The sequence below is a fragment of the Lonchura striata genome, chromosome 8 (genome assembly GCF_050655825.1).
Source record: "Lonchura striata isolate lonStrDom1 chromosome 8, ASM5065582v1, whole genome shotgun sequence".
Classification (NCBI taxonomy): Eukaryota; Metazoa; Chordata; class Aves; order Passeriformes; family Estrildidae; genus Lonchura; species Lonchura striata.
In genome coordinates, this window is record NC_140710.1 from 6,532,037 (window position 1) to 6,554,585 (window position 22,549).

General features: G+C 39.9%; 2 long non-coding RNA genes across 4 annotated transcripts; one reads left to right on the plus strand and one right to left on the minus strand.

Annotated features, from left to right (window-relative positions):
- Positions 1–1,133: 1,133 nt before the first annotated feature.
- LOC116183913 (uncharacterized) lies at positions 1,134–20,095 on the minus strand. Of its 2 annotated transcripts, none has more exons than XR_004148624.3 (3): positions 19,956–20,095; positions 3,874–3,935; positions 1,134–2,152 (listed from the first exon to the last, which is right to left on the minus strand). It is a non-coding gene; the product is annotated as an uncharacterized LOC116183913 (long non-coding RNA). The 2 variants fall into 2 exon arrangements; XR_014957021.1 differs by having other exon boundaries at positions 1,134–3,768.
- LOC146766737 (uncharacterized) lies at positions 3,300–22,470 on the plus strand. Of its 2 annotated transcripts, none has more exons than XR_014957019.1 (3): positions 3,300–3,439; positions 4,498–20,535; positions 21,146–22,470. It is a non-coding gene; the product is annotated as an uncharacterized LOC146766737 (long non-coding RNA). The 2 variants fall into 2 exon arrangements; XR_014957020.1 differs by lacking the exon at positions 3,300–3,439 and having other exon boundaries at positions 4,468–4,597; positions 4,761–20,535.
- Positions 22,471–22,549: the final 79 nt, after the last annotated feature.

A 22,549-nucleotide genomic window follows, 5' to 3' on the forward strand; every position in this document is an offset into this window, starting at 1 on the left:
CATTTCAGCAAGTGAAACAATAAGTAAATAACCTGTTTCTTTATTATCAATATATGGAGATATTTTGGGTCTGACAGACCAAGGCATAAATGTATAAATAACACCTGTGATAATTATTAGAGGACATTAGATTTTTCTGGGGATGAGCCCATTGTGAAACCACAAAATTAAGACTTGAGAAGAAAATAATACATGAAGGTCAAATGTACTTAGTCATTGGTTGCTGTCTCTGCACCACTTTCCCCTGACTTAATGCTTTTACAGCACATCCCTGATTCAGTCTCCTCTATCCTGTGTGGGATGGGGTTTTTTGGGGGGAAAGTATTACTTTAAATTGACACCTATAGCAGCAGTTCCTACTTGCACTAGTTCCCTTTTATAAATGTGTAACCTATTACATTCTATCCAAGCCTGGCTGAGCTCCAAGTCACCCATTTCTCAGTAATACAGGAAATTAAATCTAATGTCTAATAAGCGTAGAGGCTTATGCAACCTTCATTCCCTGTAAAAAGTATTAAATAACATAATAATATTACCTTGTCTTCTGATTGCTAGAGAGCTGTGCACTTAGTTTTTATGTAGACTAAACTGGCTCTGCATTTGGGCTTGAAGAGTCTGGATTTATCCATCCTTTTTTGCTGACTTACTGAATTTCACCTGAAAAATTCTCTTATTAAAAGACCTCCTGAAATGTCCATGTGTTTGGTTTGGTCCCTTTCTCCACTTCTCCCTTTGTTCCCACAGAGGGCTGTGTCCCCCAGGATCTCATCCTGGGGGTGTTGCTGCTTTCTCATTCATTCCCTCTCAGGATTTTCCAGCCTGAACAGATTTCTGCCTGTTCCATCCCATTTTCTGATAATAATCACCACAGCTCTGTTGGTGCAGCCTTTAAAAATGCAGAAATCTGACTTTAGGCCATGCAGGTTAGCAGTGTAATTTCAGGGCTTTGTCTCCTGCATGTAACCAGTTCAATAAGTGGATTTATACTGAATAATTTTCAACTGTTACAGCCCTCTGAAACCATTTCTCTCTTGCTGCTGTAATACATAAAGTGACATAAGGTCACTGATGCTGTGGAAATTGGTTTTGGAGTTGATATGCTAATTCAGCAAGAAATCAGTTCTAGCAGAAAGGCGAAGAAAATTATTTTAATCTGGTGCCATGCTACTTTGTTAGCTTTCAGGAAAGAGATAATTAAAATATTCAAGGGAGTTCCAAATCTGTGGGAAAAGTACCATTTTGGAGATTTAAGGTTATTTTTGCCTCACAGTTTATTAGCTTATTTTCTGAAAGCAAGTAAGCTGAATGTGACAGACACAAATATGACATTTTCACGTGCTCAAAAAATAAGAAATAAGATATTTTTTTAAATTGAGTTCTGTATAAGAATAAACCTGGTTCAGTCTTTTCTGTGTCACTCACCCCATGTTTACAGTAACAGCTCCTGCAATTTTGTGGATGAAAACTTTCATGCAGATACATCCAGTAATGAGGATGCATTATGCAACTAATTGCAATGGAGAACAAAATCACATTAATGGTGCCTGAGGAGAAGGAGAATCTCAGCCAATGCCTTATATATTTCCAAAACAAATATTTAAGTTAAATTTAAGACAATAGTTGATCTCTGAGAATGATCACTAAGAGTTTGAAAGCCCTATATTTTTTCCAAAACACTGCACTTATGCTAAGGAATTTCCAAGCACAAAAAATAAAATAACTTTAATGCTTACTGTATGAATATGCCAAAGGGAAAAAAAAATACCAGCATAAACTCTTTCATCTTTCTGAGATGAAGGACAGAGAAAATAAAAATGCATTTCTATGAAACATTTTTAAATATTTGAATTGTAAAAGTAGTGCTGTCATCATCATATTTTAGAAGATATTTTAATTTTATAATTTAAAAAAAAAAAAGACATTTTACTCTCTATTCTTTCATGGAACAGATACAGCGCTGCTGTTTGCAGAGGAAGGACACCAGCTGCAACAAGAGTAGTGTCTGTTCTAGAGTGAGGGATGAGCTCCACTGGACATGGGTTGGCTTTCCTGGCTGCAGTGATCAGTATTTCATTTTAGCAAGTCTGAGATTGCTCCAAGTCTTCATCTCCTCCTGCACTTTATACTAATGCAAGTATCAGGTTGTATGTTACTGAAGAGAGAGAAATAGAAAATGCAATTCAATGTTTTATTTCATGCTCCCCAAGGTTACTCAGACACAGAGAGAATGTGTGCTGCACTCAACTTGCAAATCTTGTGTTAGAAATCCTGGCTTCCCTGTGCTTTCCTGCTTTGCCTGTAGCTGATAAGAGAGCTCATAACAGGAACCCCCTGTTACCTCAGCTGCAAAAGGTTCTGAGAATCTAATGGCCAAGAGAGTGGAATTTAAATTTATTTTTGTTTGGCTTGTGTTTCAGCAAGCATTTAAAAGATCCCCCAGTTTATCTTTGTCAGAGATTATTTTTCTTTTGGCTTAGCTTGGACCCCAATCTAACTGTTAAGTTTACATTTATGGAGTGGGACCGAAGGTTTTCTCCAAGCATTCAGTATTATGATTTTGACCTTGCAAGTCTTGTTGCTTGGGATAGGTATAAAAGTCGTGCATGTACAGAAATTGAGTCAATTGAGAAGAAACAAAAGTAGTTTTGAAAGCTGCCTCTCCTCTTAGTGGCAGGCAGAAGAGTTGGTAAAAGCTGCAAAGACAACTGAGCAAACTAATGATGGTATTTATTATACATTTTATTCTGTAGGTGGATTTTTAGGAATAGTTTTTAAACTGTAATTATTTTGCTCGCCTTTAGCAAGCCATGTGTGACCACAGCTGTTTTTCCAAAAGGCCTGGGTTACTTGCTTTTGGTGCCACCAGTCGAGATCTCACGCCACATAGCAATGTCCACAAGGTGGTGCCACAGCTAAGAAGTTCGCAACAAATAAGGCAAAAGTAATTTGATAATTCTGTCTACTTTTTGCAACTGACTAAAGTATCTGCATCATTAAAGAATTAAAAATTATTTCATAAGCCAAATATCACAGTTTTTCCAAGCTCGTTTTTTAAACCACTTGTGTGAGCTATGGTGGGTCTGTCTGCTGAGCGAGAGCAACAACCACACACCTGTGACTGTCCCAAATCCTGTACAAAAATGAAGAGGCAGCTCAGGGTTTAGCAGTTAGGCTGATGAGGAGCTGGGTATTCCCTAGCAGGGTTACCTGTGCTATCACTGGCATATGTCTTATGTTTTTGTCTGGGTCTCTTCAGCAGGAATCGGCCTGAATCCTGACAAGAAGAGTAGTTCATCCACCACTTCAGCCAAGGCAGTTTCCACTTATCCTGGACTGGCTGTGGTACATCAGACACGAATTTCCTGAGATTTTCCTGGAGCCAGGGGTAGCCAGGCTCCCTGGCCTATGCTAATCAACAGCTGACTGTTAATTCCAAAGGGTATGAAGTGCTTACAGAGGGATCTGCACAGATGCTCAAGTTTCTGGGCATCTTTCTAGAAAAGATCAGACTAGAGAAGGTACAAGGCAGTAACGGGGAATGTAAGATGTCACATGTTCAGTACAGAAAAGACAATAAAGCTTCCAGGAAAAAGTTGTTTGTAGGGATCTGGATGACTTCTGTATATCCCAGAAGAGATGAAGTGCAGCAGGACTTGGCCATGCCTCTGAGAAGGTGTGTGCCAGTTCTTCAGCTACCCTTGGCCACATGGTGCTTCTTGCACCCCTGCCCTGCACCCCTCAGTGGCCTCTGCAGTCCAGGTATTTATACTAGCAAAAGAAATACTCCCTGTCATCTTCTGCAGTGGACAAATTAAATTTGAATCTTTATTCATTACATAATTTTGTACCAAAAGCAGCAAGAAAAAGGGATACCTTAAAATACCATTCAGACAAGCAATGGTCTTGCCTCCAGTTAGTATCTCTCTTTGGTAGGCCTGTATTAGAAAGAGAAAAATAACAGGGTTTGCATAATATTTCCTCTAAAATGCTACATTATTATTTTAAAACATACTAAAATTCTTCTGGCTAGTAAGAGACTCAGTGGAAATTATGTATACCCAGGAAAGATGGTTTGTCCCCCAGTTATAAAGTAGAATGAGAGTTAGAAGCTTATTTAGTCGAATTCTAAAGGTTGTCAAATAACACAAAAGCCACCTATTTTGTTTTTAAGGGTCATATCTATAAATGATATTTTTAAGTGGTATACAGTATTTTGAAACTTTGTATTGGTTTCAACATCTGTTTGAAAAAGTCAGTATCTAACCTGAGAACTAACTAAAAATATAAAATCATGAACAGGTCAAGTAGATTTAATTTCTGAATCAGTCTGTTCAGTTAGCTTGAACTGAAACATTACAGTCAGAGTATTCCTGTAAGATTGTTCTGAGTGTATGGCTGCAGTGTGTCTTGAAAGTAAACTAACATATTTCTAGTTTAGTTTGGACTTTGCTTTTTCTTTAACTTTACAAAAATCTTTCAAAAATGTTTACTTTTCAGATATTTTGCACAGAGTAAAAATGATGTTCTATTCTGAAGGGAATGAATGATAGAGTATCTAAGATAATACATCTAAGTCTACACAGTGTGGAAACCCCAGGTATGCATTACTTTAGCAATTTAACAACTGAGTTGAAATCCTGAACCCTCTCCTTTGCAGTACTTGCAGCAATTTTCTGCTTTTATTGGAAATCCTAAGTATTTTTAAAAGATCAAAACTGTTTTTTCCCAAAGCCTGATTTTCTGGTTTCCCATTTAGGCAGTGATGAACAAAACCTGCTTCAGCTCTATGCCTGACTCTTCCTGGGAGGAGGAGACTCGCAGCGCTGGGAGTTAGGAGCCAGCGTGGCTCAGAGCTGCTCCTGCAGATGCAGGGCGCTCACCGGAAGCAATTGAGGATGGCAGTGGTATCCTGCAGGATGTGTGCGACTGCTCCGCGGGGGCTTGATTTACACGGGGCCACAATATAGATTATACATTCTGGTAATTGTGGTATTGTTATTGCTGGGCTGCATCTCAGCACAGGAAGCATATATAAGCACATTTGAAGTGATAACATCCACTCCTGTTTAAAAAGCAATATTTTATTCCTGTACATAATACAGCATTTGCAAGGGAAAATGGATAATTTACTAACTAGTACTTAGCATTACTTTTAGGGGAAAAAGCTGATTCATTATGGGAAGGCTACAACCAGCATTTATAAATATATCCACTTAAACTTTTAATCACTTTATATTTTTTTTTTCAGTATGGACTGTAATCCAAGATCAGGAAGGAGACAATGCATTGCCATCTGAAACACAGTAAAGATCAAAATATGTTTTCAGTGTGTCACCAAAACCACAGTGTTAGGTTTCTGTTAAGGAGAATGAGTAATACCATTCTAGCTGCAAAGGTTGGTGTGAGTGGGTAATAATTCCATCTAACTGATAGGGCAGGTTATGCATTCTGCAAGAAAATAAATAATCCCAGGCAAAATCTTGCCCTATTTCTCTAGCTCAATAAGAAAGCCCACCCACCATTCCCACTTAGCTGAAGCTGCTCTATGCATACTTGTCTAGCTTTAGGATTCAGGAACAGGTCTGCTCTCCATCCTACGTCCCCAAACTAGCCTTGTTCAGGAACACATTGCCTCCAACCTTGGTGTGGAATGAGGCATCTGTTCCTGCTGCTGCTCCCAGGATGTGGGATGTGGGTTGACCCTCAGCTCTGCAGCTGCAGGCAGTGTGTGTGGAGGCCTCTCTCAGAGCCTCTCCCCCCATTTCTCTTAAAAAGTGCAGGCTTCAGACCTTTCTGTGCACCCAGGGAAATTACTGATCCAGCCAGGGCTCACCCAAGTTCCCTCCTGGAGGGGGATATGGATCTGTTGAGAAGAGGGATGCAATAACCATTTCAAATGTTTTGTGCCAGCCTATTCTTCTCAGACAACACAAACTGACAGAACACAGGTAACATATTGTGCATGCTCTGCCTATTTCTTACTTTCTTTTGCCAGGGAAAATAGATTAAAATTGGTATTAAGTTTCCTTCTTGCTCCTCCAATAATAGAAAATCGCCAAGGAAGAGAAAATAAAACAGAGATTTAGTTCTCTAGAAAGGCCTTGCAGCTAAATTTTTTTTTTAATATTGTGAAATATTCTTGCCTGCCTTAATAGATGAGAAAAATAACAGTAGAACTGTGAAACAAATTAATACATAAAAAATATTGACCCGTGGACCATAGCTAAATCTATATTCTTATTTGTAATAGTGTTGCTGATTGATAATACAATGCTATACTGATGCTATACTGTATACATTGATTTGTTGAATTGATAGTTATGGGTGAGGTTCTAAACAGACACTGGAACATAGAATAAATTACTGACCTACTAAAGATCTAATAATAAAAAAGATCTAATAAAAACATCTAGTAAGATGTGACAATCACATACATAAAGTAATCCAAACTCTAATGATTTGTTTTACAGTTTCATTAAAAAACTTTTTATTGTTTTCTGTCTATATTATTTAACATTAAGAATACATTTTTCTGTGTAATTTTTTAATGCTACTGGTCTGAATTTTTTGTGCAGACAGTCAAACTACCATTGAACAGACGTATAGTTTTTCCAGATGTCATACCTACAAAATTTTGAAATTATAGTCCTGTTGATGCCTCCTGATATTTATATGCCTTTACATTGGGGTAGACTCATTACAGTCTTTTTTGGAAGTGTCACCTGCTGAAGTAAGACTTGATTTACAAAGTAATGTTAATATATGTTAAATTTTAAGATCTTCACTACTTTCCTGAATAGGAATCTCTAGTTTTAACTTGTAATACCCTGTTTAACAAAAGAACAGCTTCAGTCATACTGAGAGTACTTATGTGAGTTTTCACAGTTGATTGCTGGGATGAGAGCTGTAAAAACAAAGATCAGGTGAAGATCCCTTCTTGGAACACACTAAGATATGAGTTTCTATTTTTATTTTTAGTTCATAAGTCTATTAAATAGACAATAACAACTTTAATCAAATATATTTATATTTTTGTGTGTCATTGGAGTCAGCACATCTACATGGCTGCAGCATGTGTGACTCTTCCTGCAGTACATTCAGGTTTTGGCTTTCATTAGGCAGTAAGACATATTGCCTGCAAAAATTTCACACAACTTGAAAAGGAGACTCTAATTTCATATGGGAAATTTATTTCATCCCTCTTACATGACATCAAAATCACTGTGCCTTTAATTGTGACTATGGAAATGAAAATACCAGGCCACAGGATTTGCAATTAACTTGGGACATCCAGAGGAAATTCTGTAAGTTGCTTTAGTCTCTTTATTTTGCCTTCTCTGAAATCTGTCTGATTTTTGTTTAGTTTATAAGAGCAATTGTTAGTGGAAATGTCTGTTTTTCAGTTGAAGTGCCCTAACAAGCTTTCTGGTCTCACTTGAGCAGTGTAACAGAACACCCAAAACAACTGAGATGTCTTTAGGTCTTAGATAGTTTGTTTAAATATTCTATTAAATATTTGAGAAGGTAAGAGTTCCTTAAGCATCAGAAGAAAGAGAGTTTAAAGATCAGACTGAGCCATGCCTCCTGCATTTACTTCTCCAATAAATCTGTCAGGACTCTGACCAGCTGGGCTGCCAGATGTACTCCTCCACATTTTGGGTAAGTAATCACTTGGGCCTGGGATCTGCTGGACAAACTATGCCTGAACCCATTTGCAGTTATTTTAGGTGACATACTAAAGTGGTCAGCATAAGCTTAGAAGACTTTATCCAGCACTTTGACAGCGTGCCAGAGGAAATTCCTTGGGATTCAGAGTCTAAGATTTCATTTCAATTAATTGTCAGAATGATGAATATTATTTATTCCACTCTAAGGTGCATTTTAATCTAAAACATGGTCAGACAGTGTCAATGCAGGCAAAATGGTATTTCTTCCTACATAAAAGCCCATCTAGATATAATCCAGTTTGCTCTCCTGTCTCTAGATTTGGTCTGCAAGGATAACAGGAATGGAGACTGCAGCTGGCCTAGGATTCCCTTGCAATTGAACTTCATATAATTAGGCAAGTCAATTTTCCCACCAAATAAAATTATTAAAAGAAACAATGTTATGAATTGAAACTCCTCAAAATTATTAAATTCTGTCCAGTTTGGAAGAGGAGCTTTATCAGGCATTGGAGCCCAGTGGGCAGAGTGCTGGGCATGGATTTAGAAATCTGAGTTCTCTTCCAAACTCTCCTGACTTTTAAATGGCCTTGAGCTGTCACTTCTCTGTGCTGCAGTTTCACAGTCTGTATGAGCAGGATAATAATCCTCCACAAAGGTTTGAGAGTTGCTGAAGGATGGATCTGTATGAACACAACATTTCTTGCACTAGCCTGAGCTAGGTGCAGCTGTGGTTAGAGGTGGCCAGGATTTTGTCAATTCCTCATCTACTCCCAGAAAATCTAGGAAATTTTCATTGTTAGACTCCTTGCTTTCAGTTGTCTGTCAAAACACATTTTCATGTTAAAGGTCTTTCTTATCTTCACACCATTACAAAATATCTCCAGAAAATTTCATTTTATTTAGTTATGCATTAATGCTCACAGTTCATACTCCTGTTAGTGGGAACTGCAAAGTGCCTGTCAGGATCATACAAATAATTACTTAATATAGATAATGTATCTTTGACCTAAAAAAGGAAAGATTTTTGCACTATTATTATTGGTATATGTGGGGAAGAAATATCTGTTGGTTTATGTTGTAAGTTTGAAAAATTCCCCTTGAAAGGACAAGATTTTTTTTCAAATTGTATCTTGATTTTACACATTTTGTGTTAATAGACAACATGCTCTGTGCACAAAAAAGAACAGTCCACTTTCAAAACTGCTGAATGGTTTGACCTCAAGGGAATAGAAACTGTTGACTCATTGTTTTTACTGCATATAATATTAGTCCTTTGTCACATCCAGGGAATGACATCATCTTCCTCATTGTTAGCAGCAGGTTTGAATAACAGAAAAAGTGCAGCATTAGTTGTCTTCTGTGTTTGTTCTTAATAAATGAATGGATATCTGGTACCAAGAATCAGATCAGGGGTTTTGAGTAACATTTAGAAGAAGTTTGTGCCCAAAGCCTGCAAAGAGCTTTGCTCCTGGCCACCATCTGCAGGGCAGTGGAGCTGGCAGGAGCACAGAGTCTGCAGAGGGAACATCACTGATGGCTCTGGCTGCTCCAAAGTGATAAGAGGAGGCAGGAAAGAAGAGACTAAGCACAGAATGAAACAGATCTGTTCTTCAAGGTCAGCTTAGTAAAAGGAATCCCTGCACTTCTGTGAATCATACTTCTCTGGAATCTAAATTTATGAAAAGTAATTATCTGCAAAGAAGTCATCTCTAGGACACGCAAACAAAAAGGGAACTGGTTATCTTCAAAATGCAGCATTATAAGTATTCCATCCATTCCAAATTTTTATTCATGTCTATTAGTCTTCTACTCCCTATAACTGAAGTATCTATGTCCTAATCTCAGAGAGTAATTCCTTATCAGAAGTATTTTGTTACATCTGCTTCATGGGAGAAGGATACATCATTATAGAGAGTGATCAGGCTGGTGGAATTCATCTTTGACATAACAGATCACCTTCTTCTATGGCAAAGACTAAGTGTTGCTTCCTGAACAATAAATACTGCCAGTGAAAGAGAGATTCTTTGAGAGTCTGACAAAGTGCCAACTCCTAATCTGCATTACCCACTGCCTCGAAGCTTTCCCAGGAAAATGTGATTATTTAACTATAAAATTATACCTTTGTGGTTCCAAAAATATTTATGCTGAAGATAAATTCCTGTGTTGAGAGAATGAATCAAACTGTAGTTTGAAAAGCTGAAATCCATACAGCTGTGAGAGAAGCACCCATGCAGGAGGTTGGGAAAACTGGAAGCAGTGGGTTAAGGAATCAAGGATGGCTTAATCACAGAGGTCCACATAGCAAGAGTGGACTTGGGCAGGGGCTACACACATGGAAATACTTCTGGAATACCAGAGCTAAGAATGAAAAGACAAGCTATGCTGTAAAAGATCAGATCAGACCTTGTTGCTTTGAAGCAGAAGAGATCTCATGTATGAACCTCTTCTCTCATGCATGTGGAGAGACCTGCCTTGATGTACGTGGCTCAGATTGGAGCAGGTGCATCTATCCCAATTCCTGTCCCAAATTTATATCCTAATTTATCTGTTATGCGAAGTAATAAATGCTACACTTTTTTTTTTTCTTTGTGTTTCCTATAGTTTTGCTATTTTCTGATTTCAACATTTCCAAAAGGTCTCAAGTAGCATGAATTTTGGTGAGGCCAAATCACTTGATTTTCCCTTGCCCTGTTTAGAAGAGGCTTTACTTGGACTAAAGCAATAATGCCAGCCATTTCCCTTCATCCTTTAAAATTACTGGCCACCTCTAAAGAACTTGGCCTCTCTTTTGTGTCACTTTTTGACAACTCATTTGAGTTAAACAGGTTGCTGTGGCCAAATTAAATGCTTGGGAAATGGACCATACAGTTAATTTGCAATAGTAAGTTGTCTCAGCATCATTTCTCTTCCTCTCGAGGGGAATGCTGGCTCAAGCAAAAGAAAAGATTAACGTAATAAAAATATTCTAAAGACATCCTGTTAATTGTCCCAAGCTCAGATGGTATTGTCTATTCTTCTGTTGTGCACAGCCAGCAAACAGTGTAAAATCCAGAATTCCTTCCCACCATGAAAGCAGAGCTTCAGTGCTACAGAATAATCCCTGCCTTTCTGGAAAGAAGATGAAAACGTGGTGTGGCAGAGCTTTGCTTTGGGTTTCAGAGGTGAGCTCAAATTTGCCCCATTTATGAATATAATAATAGGACTTGTTAATTTAAACACATCAGCAACTTTAATTGAGGAAATAAAGATTTGTCAAAAAAAAAAAAAGGAAAATTGCAAGCAAAATTTGGTGGGGAAAAATTTTTTTTCTTCTGAATATGCAAATGAGGCCTCCCTGTGTTTGTTTGGGGACAGAAAACACTTGAGGTTTTAAATTCAGTCAAACCAGAAACTTTTATTTACAAATACATTTGCAGTGTTGACCTTGAATATCAGATTAAGTGGCAACAAATCTCATAGACAAATAAGTTAATATATCAAATAAAACTCAGAAATATTCACAAGTGACTGAGTGAAGCAAAGCTTGCAGAAGAGTTAGATTAAACAAGAGGCTGTAATTCTCTATTTGCTCTAAACTTTCCTTAATAAGGACAAAGTCTGATTTTTGCTTATATGAAAATAGTCATAAAATGTGTAAGGAAACACAGAATGTTGTTTGCTTCAGTTCCTGTAAACTAATCAGGCTGGATGATGAGTCTTCCTGTAACTGGGAGCACTGCTGAATACTATGCATGAAACCCTGTTCCTCCCCTCATAAACAGCTCGAGCTTTGCCTATGTATCAGTGCAGAAAAATAAGTATTGACTTATTCACAAATTACTTTTTAGGCGTTGGATTCCCAGAAATATATTTGTATAACAACATTTAGAAGCAGATGAATGTGTTAATAACCAGGTTTACTTTCATTTTATGGCCTTAAAGACACTTTGATCTTATAAAATCATGTTTGTCATCTCAGCTCTGGTGCTCACTTCCTACCTCTTCTTCTAAAATGATTTTTTGACATCAACTCAATATGCCCATTTTCATTTTATTTCAGACTGCCAATTAGGATGTTTCTTAATAATTTATCAAACAAACAGGTTTCCTACAAGATGCTGACTTGTTCTTGGGGGTTTTTTTATGTCTTTCCAAAATGAAGTATTTTGGATGTGGTACAGTGTGTTCACATGTCAAACATGGATATTTTAATTCTGTCACTCCCCAGAACAGTAAAGAGAGAAAATAAATCAGATGTTTTATCTGATTGTACTTTGATCAGGTTTTTCTCTGTTCTCAAAAAGAACAGCATGGAGCTTCACTTGCTCCACAAAAAGCATTTTTAGCTCTGAAAATATTTTAAAGATATCTCAGGAAAGCCAGACCCAACACTTACAGTTCTACTCATCTTAAAAAAAACACTCTCATGGTTTTACCATGGTCATAAATGACCATTTAGGATCTCCTGGTATTTAATCTCCATTACATTAACTGAGAAAAACTTATGAGTAGGAGGCAAAATTGAACAAAATGTCACTTGCCATAATACTTCTATCACTGTCCATCACTGACATAAGTGGGTGATGAAAAATGTCTGTAACTGTGCTTCTGGGTACATCCTAATACATAGCAATCTAGGAAATACTGACACTGTGTGTGACACAGGTGGGAGAGATGTGTGAGCTTTCCCATCAGGGAATTTTGCTGGGTTGGAAGTATAAATTGAAACTAAAAATGTTAGTGATTAAGTTCATGGTGGCCATGAAAGGCTAGAGGCCGTGGGAGGGCTTGTGTTTTTTAACAGAAAAGGCAGAAAAGGCATAAAAGGCAGAAAAGGCTGTGGGCAAACAAGAAAGTAATGCTGCCTTCCTTGTGTGATACTCTTGCTATAGGCAGAGGATGTTGCAGATTGTTCTGCACATTGAATAATTCAAGAAAACAATACAGCTATGAAAACCCAAAAGTTAGATTTCAACTGTTTTCCAACTCCTTTGTTACCTTCTCAAATGTTACTGCAAAGATCCAGAGCCTAGACCTGTGGGAAGTCTCCAAGGAAATGTCTGAGGAAGGCATTCTTCAAAATAATTTACCATTTAGTTTCCTCAGCAGGGTAGAAACTAGATAGAGCTATTCTGCCTCGCCTCGGTCTTTCCATTTATAGAAAGTATCCAATAACATATAAACCTTTTTGAAATGTTTGGGAGACTTCTCTGTGCTCTAAGGGAGCTGGTGTTCTCAATATTTATGATATGTACCCAAAATGATTTCTCTCTTTTAGTGTCTCCAGTGCAAAATCATTACATTGCCAGGAATAAATTAAGCCTAACTTGTGGGGAAAAAAAAATTTGATTCCATCGTGTGTTTCATATTGTACCATTATGAAAATGGTATATTAAATTCAAATACTTCAATTGTACCATTAGATGTTGTCATTATGTGGCTGGCTAATTGATAGGTTATTCAAATGAACATTGTAATTTTAGACTTCTTAGAAGCATCCATGTGAAGAATTTCCAAACTTCAGAGAAGTAAACTGGGTGCTAGGAAGGAAAAACATGTACTGAGAATATTTCCTAATGCATGTCACTGAAAAATCATTACATAACTGCCGTGTGCATTCCAGGACTTGGTGCAGTCTATTTTTAATACCCGGTATGAAAAAACTTCCTGCTACTTTTTCTCTTTAAAAGCTGTTTTGTGGTTCATTAGATCATGTTGTCAGGCCAAGTTTTCTGCTATCCTTAAACCTCAATTTTTCCTGGTTTAAAAAAGAAAAAAAAAAAAAAAAGAGAGAGAAACTGTATAAAAATGAAGAATGTGCGGAGTATAAGATACCTTGGAGAGTAAGGTACATTGTGTAAGTGTTGCAGTGGTCCCTGAACTGAACACTGCCAGACTAGACCTAATATTAAACCCAAAAGAAATCTAAACATAACAAACACATGCATACTTAAGAAAGGTAAAATAATTTGTATGCCAAACAACAGCACCTAGCAAAAATTTTCAATTATGAAAAAATAAGTATTTTTTAAAATTAGAGTAGTTTTAATTTCATCTCTGATCTCTGGTGTTATCACAAGTCACCATTTTGACCATAATTTGGATAATCATGACCATTAAGAGAAAGCATTTTGCTTAAATGCAATGAAAAATTTTCAAACACAGGCTGTGCAAGATATTTCAGAATATTTTAACTGCAGAGAAATTTTACAGCATTAGTATAGTTTTGCTGTTAAAATCCAGGACAAACAGTCTGATAGAGATGAGATGGCCACAGGAACCAACATTTTTACCTCCTCTGACTTCCTGCAAAACAAAGGCCACAGGAGCTTCTGGGTTAATTTATATTCAAGCAAGAACACATCTTTTAGGCAATGGTATGGTCAAGTGACAGAGAACCCACTAAATCTGCTAAAAGTATTTAAAAGTATTAATTTTATAGACAAATAATGTTTGTACGTGCAAATTAACAGGCAGTTCATCATACATTAGAAAGGCCTTCTGTGACTCTCTTCATTTCATCCCCAGCAGAGGAATGGGATGACAGTTTTTGGTGCCAAACAGCACTGGGTGGTGATTGCTGTGACTCTTGCTGTGAACCTGCTCTGGAAGTCTCTGGCAGGGAGGCAGAACGTGTCAGCACAGGACTGGAACAGGGCACACCTCAGCTGCCCTCCCACTGCCACCACTGCTGCCCTGAATCGGAGCTTTCAACGGAGGGAGCAGCTCCTGAGCTGCCTCAGTTGTCCCAGAAGGCAAACAGTCAGTGTGGGAGATGTGGGGCACTTTGGGGCCTGTTACATGATGCTTTCCCTGGGGCTTCTGATGGTAAAATGCACTGATGAAGGTATTTAGGAACCCCAAAGCCAGCAAAATATTAGGACATCCCTTTCTGTTGCTTTGACATTACCCCACCAGAAGCAATTCCTTTCCCCCTTCACTCTGCTCTCTCTGTAAAATTTCATCTTCACAGAATACTTTTGGATCATTTATTTCCACACTTTTGTAGATCTTTCAAGTTGGTTTTGTTGTGAAAGAGAATGGTCCAGTCCTCAACTATACTGCTCCCAGTCTCAACTGAGCACACTCCCCTCTCCCTCTTCACATCAGAACACTCTGGAATTATTTTCCCTTATTTTCATTTTTATATTCAGAGGAAATATCTTCACACAAAAAGATGAAATCTGACTTAATTCTGTTTACTCCAGTAAAGTTTTTATTAAGAAACTCATTGCAGGTCATTTAAAAGTCTTCCACTGCTCTGCTTAACCTTGTCCATTGCCTCATAATAACATCTTGTTTTCAGTTGCTTGTCACTGTTTGGGCTGGTATTTTCCAAGCCAAGCATCTGCCTCAGGTTTAATTTTTGGCAGTTTAATTTTTGGCCAGCTAAACCACTGTAGTAATTTTCAAGAGCAAGGTTAAAAAAATATTTTGCCCATATTAAAAAATAATAATCTGGTTGCTTCATTCAGAAGTGCTGGTATCCCTGTTACAGAAGGAATTTGAAATGGAACACCCTCACTGGTCTACTTTCATCCATGCACCTTTGAAGCAGCAACTTGGAGTTTGGCAGCACCTCTGCTGTGGTTTCACAGATGTGCATCCAAATGTAAAAAAAGTTAAAATACTCAAAGAAAGAGAAAATCTCAGTTTGCATGTGATTGGTTAAGAATAATTTACTTTTGTCATTTTGCTGAGTTTTCCAAAGGCCAGCCCAAGCTGGCAGAGCGCGCTCTGCGTTTGGGGGCTTTGCGGAGCGGCTGGGTACAGTGTGTGCCCAAGTGCTCCTCCCTTCCTGTGACACCTGGGTGCCTCTCCTGTGTGCAACACCTCCCTTTCTCCTGCTGAGAAAAGGAGGATGGGTCACAAAGATGAAAGAGGTTGGGAGGATGCCTCCAACAGAAGGGAGCAGAAAGTGAGAGGGAGGAGATGAAGATAGTAGAGTCCAAGGAGACAACTACTGCTGACCAGTAATAATTCTCCTAGGACCTCATGGACAGGAATCAGTTGTGGAAGCAGTTCTGCATGACTAGGGAAAAAAAATATGCATATTTACATAATGAGATTCTGCTATGCCATGGGAAAAGGTATGATATATTGGGTAAGGAGATTAATAAGTGTCATGGAGATAAAGATAAGATGCCAGAGGAAACAATTAATAAAAAATAAGAGGTTGGATGTGCAGCTAAAGCAAGGGAAACTAGGAGATGAAAATAGAGTGTGAAGTGTGTAAGAAGGCAGGAGCCAGGAAATGGAAAGATGGATAAACAGTGTGGAAGAGAAAGAACTGGGAGTTACCTTAAAACAGCACAGAGGAGAAAGAGAAGGCAGGAGCCAGGCAGAAGGAAGAGCATCAAGGGAAAGAAGGGGTGTGAGTACAGATTGAACTCTGAGACTAGGCTGATCTTCTGAGTCAGACATAAATGCAAATTGTGATTTATCTGTAATGGTATAGGAACAGGAATCAGGTATGACTAACATCTATAGCCACATTTTCTTTTCTTGTTAGAGATCTTTATCGCATATTCTGGATCTCGTGAGCCAGAGCCCTGGAGTTAAGGTGACCGTGTGTCATTATCTGTTTATTTTTCAGGCTTCCTCTCTCTGATTTTGTTAACATTCAAGTGTCTCATTTACAATATATGGCTTTTTTTTTTTTATCATAGTAAAAAGCATGTCTGCAAAATCCGTTTGAAAATGCTACAAGTAATTTTGAAATGATAGGTAGGGCTGCCAGCAGTGTCTCTCACTGGCAGAGGAAAGCAAGGCCCTGCATTCAGCCTGATGGCCTTTCACTGTGGGTGTTTGTCCTCTAAGAGGGCTTGCACCATCCCCATTACATTGTGTGCAATTCATCACAGGGGTCAGCAGCACTGCCTTGGCAATTTTACCTCTCACCAGGCAGGAACACGGCCTGGAGATGCAGGAGCAGAGTGGGAAGGGGTTGGGTGCTGCCCACGGGCAAAGCAGAGCAGGAGGTCACTGAGCAGGAGCCACGGAGGGGAGTGGGAGGTGTCCTGCCCCATGGTACTGCTGGAGCTGCAGAGACACCAGTTCTACTCCTCCAGTGGCAAAAGGGGAAAACATTGAAATTTGCCCCTACTGTGGTGATTTAGCTTGCAAGCATTTGCCATTTATGTTAAATTAAATCTTTTTAATATAAATGGCAAATGCTTCTCCACAAACAGTGTGTTTGGTCTGTCACATTTTCTGCAAGCTGAAGGCAAGCTTTGTAAAACTGACCTTTACTTTCCTTTTGAGAATGAAAGCAGCACTGCTGTCAGAAGATTGAGTTGTTGGTGTGTATCAGGTGATAGAAAAAATTACTCTGCACAAGGTCTGACATATTTTTTTAATATATACTTGGGATCTGCAGATGTTGATTTGCTGTCTGTTTATCTGTTTGTCATACTGATAGCTTAAATCCACAAACTGCACTTCTAATAACAACTCCTAGGGAGAAAGTTGCTGTTACTGCTTGGTTCCTCCTAAAGATTAAACAGAGCTAAAAGTTGGTACATTGACCTCTTGCTTCTTGAGGCAGATCTCTGTTCAAATTCTGACCTACGTCCTGGCTAAAAATGTGTTCAATTTTTTCTTAATTTGTAGTAGATACTTGTGTACATTACAAAATCATCTTGCAATTTGGCAAATTAAGTTGTCTGTGGTTAGCTTTGGAATTGCAGAGATATTGCAGTGCACTGCAGCATTGCATAATGAGGTTCCCAAGACTTTCCTTACTCTAGTGAGTAACAGCAATTCTTATCTCTAGCAAGCATCAGATTCGTCCCATTTTTGAGAAAATAATTAGTATCAAATATACGATGGGCATGTTATGCCTTGTGGCTGCAATGTTGTTTCAATTAACTTCCCTGCATATACCACAATGAAAAGTGTCAGCTTTTTGCCTCAGAGGCCTATAATTAGATTAAATTAATATTGTTAATTATCTACTACCTTCTTTACACAAAACAGTATGTTTCCATAAATTAAAATGCTTGTACAGGAAGGAAATTGTTGTTCTCTGTAATACATGCATACAGTGCTGGATTGTGAATACTGTGACTGTATCGAAGTGTAGCACAGCTCTTTGTCTGCAGCCCTTATTTTACAGGAGCTAAAACAAATTACATCTCAAAAATCCACAGACAGCACACTATTTTAAAGTATATATATTGGTGCAAGGAGGTGATATTAGTAAATGTTACAGTGCTCCTGAAACAAATACACTCCTCTCTTTAACAGATGTTCTCTATAAAATTATCTTAGGGGGATTAAATACAGCTTTGTTTGTGTACCTACAGTCACACCCTCAAGGACTATGTTATGTACAGAGAAAAAAACTGCTTTTTCTAGCAGAGTGTACTTCTCCTTTCAGAAAAATTTTAAAAGTCCATTCTATAGGAAGCATTTGCAATTAACAGCTTGGTTTCCAGGCCTGTGTATATTCCAGCTGGTGTGGACTGAACACCTCCTCTGCCTGTTTTCCAGCATTACTAGATGCAAGCAAAAGTTCCTGACTGATCAATTCAGTCCTATCCTGGCATGCCTGATTTGGAAGTGCAGATTTTCAAATGGTGGTACATCACCTCTAGGGTAACATATCTGAAGCAGAAAGTACTCTTTTTTGATTTGACAGAGTGTATCCCAATGTCCCTATTTCCATCAGAACAGATGTTAATAACTTCAGGCCTGAACATGGATCCTCCCTCACCAGAAAATTACAATTAACTTTAGCAGAAGCTCTCATTCAGGCCTGCAATATACTCCGCATATAAATGTGATCTGTACCCAGGACTGCTCTTGTGTTTCATTAAGGTCAAACCCTGAAAAGCTTTTGAATACTCAGTGTTCCTACAAGGCATCGCATTTTATTGTGGTGTGTGCTGTGTATCTTTTTCCTTTAAATGTTCATTAGCTCCGTGTATGTAAAAGTGTTCATTAAAATATCATTGTGCTGGTAATAATCTTAATATTGAGGAGTGAAGAGGGTTGTGTTGCAGTAGAAATGCTGCCCCGTTTCCTGCTCTCAGGGTGTAACAGGAGAAAGAAAGACCATCTTGATAGGCACTATCTGCTGAAGGAAAACTTTCAGAGGAGCTGTGCATTGACTTTAACCTTTTAGTGGCTGCACTGTGAAGAAAATGTTTCAAGCTTCCTACCCCGAATTAGGCTTCTTTAATTTAACAGATTCATAAATGCTAGTGGCCCTTATAATTACTGGTACAAATATCAGAAAACAGTTACAGAGGAACAAAGAAATGCAACTGGAAACATGGTTCAGTGGTCTTGTACTTCCCTGAAAAGCTGATTATACTTTTGGCTGATTCACTTTCTTTCAGAGGGAATTCACCCTTTCTGGCAGTTTGAGTCTGGATGCACCAACGGCACAAAATGTATCTGGGGATGAGGAAATTGGCTCAGGGTCCTCTGTGTGTCAAACTGAAATTTGCCACCGAGCTCTCGATTTTGTCTTCTAGCCCCTGAGAGCCCCTTGTTTGGTCAGATTCAGAAGCCATTTTAACACTAGATTAAAAATAGAGCCATTTAATTTGTGCTTTTGCAGGTGCCTTGCCCAATTCCATGCTTTCCCTGCATGACTTATCTTGTAGGATAAGCACTAATCAAAGGTCAAGGTTATTCTGAAGTATCCAGCATAGGAGAGGTCTCTTGTAGATCCTTAAGCTGAACTTCGCACAATTATAACTGATACAGTGCTGAAAGGTAATTCAAACAGGGGAAAAGTACAAAATGACAAGCAGGAACCTTTAGCACTGTAAAATGTCCCTGGTGATTTCTACTTAGTGCTTCTTCAAAACGCAGAAGCCATTTTACCACTCAGAGCCATGGCAGAAGTGAATTATTATTTTTTTTCCGAGTGAGGCTCTACAGATCAGGGCTTCAGAGCCAGGCTTGGCACATCTGGCTCTCAGAAATGTGCCATGTACTTTACATTCGAAGATAATTTTCTCGCCTCTGTGACACAGAAGCCAAGAAGCGTGGATTTTTCCTCCCCCCTCTCTCGCCTGCCTGATTTGAAAATGTAACACGAGGTCGTGAAAAGCTCCGGCTGGGAGATACACCTTGCTACCCATTTTTTTAAGGAAACCTGGAGACAAACCTGCTCGGTTTTGCTTTCTACGTGAGCTGCGGTGGGGGAAGATGCTTCTGCATCCCTGGACGCGGGGCTGGGGGAGGAGAGCCCGGCGCAGCAGCGGGAGCCCCGCCGCCGCCGCCCGGCAGCGGCCACAAAGATGCGTTAGAAACATCCCCCCGGCAAGACGTGGGTCCCTTCTCTGTACTCACTGCGGCTGCGAAAGCACCGGAGTTTCGCTGAGGAGACTCCAGTCCCGGCTGCGGGGAGAGGGAGGAAAGGGAGGGGAAAAGAGAAAAGAGGGAAAAAAAAAAAAAAAAAAGGAAGGAGAAGATGAAAAAAAAAAAAAAAAAAGGGCGCAGCGCAAGTTGCGGCGGGAGAGAGCGGCGGGGGCGGCCGGGGTGTCCGAGCCCCGGGGCCGCGCAGCGCTGCCCGGCCGGCGGCCGCCCCGGGCCTGTCGGCGGGGACCGGGGCGCAGCGAAGCGGCGGCGGAGCCCGCGGAGGAAACTAAATAAATAAAATCAGACTGTTATTTAAGGCGCGTAAATTTAAAATTATTTGGACAGGAAGAGCAAGGGGAGCGGAGCCGCAGGAGCCGAAGTAACGGTTTCGGAGCCGGGCGCGGCCCCCCCGCCCCGCGGCCCCGCGCCCCGGCGCTCCCCGGGGGCCGCCCGACCTGCCCGCACCTCGGCCGGCGCGACCCTCCCTCCTCCCCGGGGACCCCGGCACAGCCCTCCGGGAGCACCGACATTTTGAGTGCCTGTGTGGTGGGGCAGGCTGTGCTGAGAGCCGGTGAGAAATCTTTCTTTCTCTCTCTGTCCTTCTTTCTCCTTTTTTTTTTTTTTTTTAATCCCCCCCCCGCCCCTTCTTCCATGCACAGGATAGAAGTCCCCACGCATAAATGTAAAAGCTTTTCCTCCCCTCGCTTTTTCCAGGGAATTTCAGCACTTTAGTCAGGAGATAGTAATGTCCTGGCGGCTTCTGGCTGCCCAGTCAATTCCCAGGTACATTTGTGAAAGAAACCCTTTTCTTTCTTTTAGAAGATAAAACGTGGTAGTTTCCTCCTGTGTTAACTCTTCATGTGAACAATGCAATGGCATTTCCTAGGGAGCTAATATCTTACCCCACCATGGAATAAACCATTGATTCCATTCCTCTCCCCACACTGGAAGCTGGAAATAAAGTATTTTTTTGTACTTAAATGTGCTGTGCCTTGTTGCACTGGAGGCTGAGGAAAATTCACCTTCAAATACCTTCTCATTCACTCTCCCCCGGCTAAGGACAGGGCAGTGCCAGGGTTAGCTCTGCACCTCTGCCCCTCTCTCCCCAGCACACACAGATCGGGTATTTCACCCTCTCACGGCGCTGCTGCCACAAATTAAACTCTCTTCGTTCTCTGTAGGATCCCTTTAGGATCTGCCCCTTTCCAAAAGGAGCTCAGCAGCCCCCGCCGTTGTTCCGAAGATAATTTAGAAACAAAGGTCAAGTGTAACAGCTTTGCTCATCCGTGTAACTGAAATAGGGGAGAGGGCTGTTGCCCCACAGCTGTGTCCTCACACAGCCTGGTCACTGTGAATCCTGGTATAGCTACATTTTATGTTCCATTTCTTCACATTTTTTTCTGTGCTTGCTGTATTTGTTTCTATTTATACCTCTCATCTCCATACTGCACTCTTTGCTGCCGATTCCTGGGCTGCTGCAGGGCGATCTCTGCTGCTGCCTGGAGACTTACTTGGCAGTTGGTTTATGTCTCAATAAAAGCTCTCAAAATTATTTAATTCCATCTCACACGCTGCAGTTTTGCATCTCTGGGTAAATATGTTTGTCGACATTTTCAGGATTATGCGAGTTTTTGAAACTGGACTTTTTGATGTTGCCAAAATACTGGGGGAAAAGCGCCAGAGCAATTTCTGAAACCACATGCGATATTACAATCTGTTTTAGGTGTCAAGATTCTGTATTAATGATACTTGCTTTATATGATTTTCTCCTAGCTTTGTAAATATAAATACTTCTGGAGAAAAGCCATTCCCCAGCAACCAGGCATCTTTTGTCACTGACAAAAGTACCCCACAGTACCCCACCAGCTGACCGATTTCTTTGGTTTCCCAGAGGCTCTCTGCAGTAACTATTAACTTCCTGGGATAACAGCAATTTTTGCTTTCCAAGTATCTAATTAGGATTTTCAATTGATCATCTTGTTCCCGGTAAGTTGAGGGGCTCACAGAGAAAACGCAGCAGTGAAATCAGATAAAACGCACCTTTAAACCAGACTATCACCCGTGACTCAGCCGCCGAGGCTTTGGGCATGGCCGGGGGTGATTCGTCCTGGCTTTAACCCTGAACTCCTGGCACGCAATAAACGCCGCTATTTCTGACTAGGCGGGGCATTTTTCTCGGAAGAGAAATTGTTCTATTAAGCCACTGCTTAAACTTCGCCTTAGCGTAAATTAAATGCTGGTGAAGCTCCAAACGGGTTTGGAATGAGGTTTTTTAGTAGCACGGGTGAAAAAAAAAAAAAATAACAAACGTGAGAAAGCTGGATATTACCTTCTGGTGTAGCACGGAATTCCTCTTTGTGAGAGGAATGGAGAAGGAAAAGGCTTAGAGCATCCTCCAGGACACGAGGAAAGGAAGATGAAGAGCAACACAGAGCGATTTGGGTCACTTCACCTCAGGAACCTGTGGATTATGTTGCTCGGTTTAATATTTCAGGTGGTTTAGTGCTCTTTCTACCGGGAATTTTAGGATTATTTCCCCAAAAATGCTTCCTATGTGCTGTGCTGCTCCGATTAATGATCATAGC